Source organism: Adiantum capillus-veneris, chromosome 25 (genome assembly GCF_014529385.1).
Source record: "Adiantum capillus-veneris isolate H3 chromosome 25, ASM1452938v2, whole genome shotgun sequence".
Taxonomy (NCBI): domain Eukaryota; kingdom Viridiplantae; phylum Streptophyta; class Polypodiopsida; order Polypodiales; family Pteridaceae; genus Adiantum; species Adiantum capillus-veneris.
The window spans coordinates 126,690,002-126,693,452 of NC_140955.1; the positions used below are offsets into that span (position 1 = coordinate 126,690,002).

The 3,451-nt window shown below is 45.0% G+C and overlaps 1 pseudogene across 1 annotated transcript; it reads right to left on the reverse strand.

Annotated features, from left to right (window-relative positions):
* Positions 1-1,290: 1,290 nt before the first annotated feature.
* Positions 1,291-2,113, reverse strand: LOC147425618 (cold shock domain-containing protein 4 pseudogene; annotated as a pseudogene). Its single transcript, XR_015186425.1, has one exon. The product of XR_015186425.1 is annotated as a cold shock domain-containing protein 4 pseudogene (transcript).
* Positions 2,114-3,451: the final 1,338 nt, after the last annotated feature.

The following is a 3,451-nucleotide window of genomic DNA, read 5'->3' on the forward strand; positions in this document are numbered from 1 at the left end:
TTTCATTACAAACCATTCCACACTATTCTCTACAAATGGCTCATTGATTTTCTACCTAATTGACCATAACATGAAGACAATTCCATTGTCCTTCCAACATACATAGAAAAAACTAATGACAAGAACCTTTTATCACTCATTTTTATCAAGTACAACGTACACATACAGTACTCCTTCCTGTGGGTTCACTGTATCTCTTTGCAGTTCTCTTTAATTCAATTCCACTTTTTTTCAAAAAATGCAGTACTCCTTGCACAAGCCACACCAGCAAACGAAAAATGTGCGAGTAAATAGTAGGCAAAAATGGAACAATCAAGGTTGAGACACTCTCATGTTGTAGCCCTTGACTAAGGCACAATCTACCTTAACCTAATCTAGGGAATAATGCCTTGAAGATCATTGACATGAATTGAAGATATGTGGACCTGTCATAATTATTATGTTAAATACAATGCTCACAATTGCACAAAACACAGGTCACCTTAAATCGTGTTCCCCTAAGGAGTTCCAAGGCACTCATTAAACCTGCTTAATAAGTGTGTCCTGCCCAGTGCAATTACAAAAGTTCTGCTGGGTATTTACAAAGAATGGTAACTTCCTTATGCAAAACCAGGTAGATGCGAAAGTTGCAGCTCCTATAAATCCACAGTCAGCATTTCACCTGCATAATAACTTTTCCTATGCCCAATGCACGTACCAGAGCACTGCTGTGTCTAAAGAATAGAAAGTTACCTTTTCCCGGACAAGGACATGCAATTCCTATTAATCCTCTCCTGTAATTAGAATTGAACTCCTAGTAATCATCACTCCAGAAATAGCTGGGATAACTTGCTGCTCTATATCAACCACTGAGGTATAAAAACTACTAAACAAACGTATTAAAATCAAACATTCACACCTAAGGGCAAGGAAGCAATATTAAACAGCCAGCATGGGAAAGAAAAGTTTCAACCAAAACAGACTAATGCCAATTGAATCGGTATTAGAGTTCACCAATATTAGCTAGAGCAACAGCACAACAGTCAATAGTTTAACAAAGTATGAGTAATGACTGTGGAGGACACCACAATACACCTGAAGAAGACACAACACAAATTGCAAAACACATTGGCACCATGGTCATATCATAATTGCAAAATGTTTACCGGTTGAGACAGTTTCAAGCAAAATCAGATTTTCTCAGCTCGTTCTTTCCTCAAATCAAGGAAAAAAATATGCTTCAATTTCACAGAACTCTTTGATTCATAGAATGAAGAACCATACCAACCTTATAAAGACAAAACCTGACCATTCCCGAAGCATCTATTTCCTCTTGATAAACCAGACAAGCCAAAAATGATACATAGCTATAAAAAAACTCTAACGCAAGAACCAGTTCAAGGAAAGCTTTGCAAAGGATGCCAGAGACCGTAGTCGCAGCAAGCTTTCCAAAGAGAGGTAATGACTACCCCTATACAGAAGGCATGAAGAGTGCAGGGGTGAAGACATACTAGAGATGAAGATCAAGCTGCTGCAACAGTGCAGTCCCGTGCAAGATGCCCTTGCTCGCCACAGTTGTAGCAGCCGCGGCTTCCACCGCCGCCTCCTCCACCGCCACCTCCACCGCCTCGTCTGCTGCTACCATCAGTACAATCACGGGCAAGATGACCAGACTCTCCACAGTTGTAGCAAGATCCACCACCTCCTCCACCATAGTTGCTGCTTCTTGCACCCCCTCGACCCCTCCCTCTGCCTCCTCCGCCTCCACCTCCACCTCCACCTCCACCTCTTCCTCCATAGCCGTAGCTATCTCCCCCACCTCTGTTTGATCCCTGCACGGGATTCCCGTTCGGTCCCGTCACGTCTACCGCCTTGGTGCGCCCATCGTCGCCGTTCTCCACAAAGAACTCCACATCTTCGCCATCTTGCAGCGAGCGAAATCCCTCGGAATGAATGGAGGTCTGATGCACGAACAGGTCCTCTGAGCCATCGTCGGGAGTGATGAAGCCAAAGCCCTTAGTGACGTTGAACCATTTGACCTTCCCAGTCTTCTTAGAGGAGTCGGCCATGGCGATGGAAGCTACTGGTGCAGGAGGAGGAAAGGAAGGCGGGAGAGAGGAGTAAAAGGTAGGATCTTTTTAGGTTATATGAGTGTATGAGTGAGCCCTCACACAGCCACGGTGTCCCACGAAGCTGGAAGATTCGCTCTAAACCTAGAACTTCTCTTGCTTGGTTGGCCTTATGATGTGAGTTTGTAAATAGTATGGGGTACCCAATCACGTTAAAGATTTTATTAAGAAGAATCATCAAAGATCCCCGGGCGGGCTCGCAGGCGCGACGCTGCGCAGGAAAGAGGGGGGGAGGCTGCCAAATGAAGTAGGAGGCAGCGACGAAGTAGGGACAAAGCAAGAGCGGAGGCGAGGACGACGCAAGGCAAGGAACCCATGCCTTTTTTTTATAAAGTTAACCAATCCTCATCAAATGCAACGTCGAGCGCAAAGCCATCCTGGCTAGACGAGCTCGTGAGGAGTCAAAGCTTCCATTGTCTCAGGTTCGAAACTTCAACACCTCCATTTTAGATGAGGTTCTCCATAGGAGGAAAGTACTGGATTCGAGGGAATCGGTTGAAGAAATTGAATATAGTAGGGGGTACCAGCTGGTAGAAATTCGAAAAAAATCTAGTGAGATCCGAGGAAGAGAGAGAGAAATGTGAGAGTGTGAGTGTGAATAATGGAAGAGACAGAGGGAGACTCTTGTCCATGCATGGCGGCCCTAAGAGAGAGAGAAAGTTCGTTTTATGCGCCCATTGGGCTTGGTGACACAAGAGAGAGAGAGAGAGAGAGAGAGAGAGAGAGAGAGAGAGAGAGAGAGAGAGACGAAGGGGAATAACAGGTGTCGGGCGGTACAACAGGTAGAGTAGGAGAGGATGTGTAGATGCGGGTGAGCACAATGCACGCAGAGATTGAGAAGGACAGACAAAGAAGCAGGGGGCGTGCAGAGACGGGTAGCCGAGCACAATGCACGTAGAGATTGACGAGGACGGACAAAGAAGCAGGGGGCGTGTAGAGATTACCTTGGTAATAGTATTTTGTTGCTTGAGTTTCCACGAGGAGCAGTCAAACACTCTTTCTTGCTTGACTGGTTACGGGAACGAATGTGTACCACCTCATCTTGTAGCTTGTAAATAAGAAGACGCATTGCACACACACACACACAGATTTCTCTCCATGATATCCTCTCGTAGAGTGTGTGTAGCGAGAAGAAGAAGAAGAAGAGAGTTTTAACGTCGTAGGAAACTAGAGAGAGAGAGAGAGAGAGAGAGAGAGAGAGAGAGAGAGAGAGAGAGAGAGAGAGAGAGAGAGAGAGAAACGTGTGGTGTCATAAAATTTAATATCTAACCAACCCAAATGATTTTCTCATATTAAATCGATCACTTAATGTGGGAGAATAAACGGGAACAAGTGTTAAGATA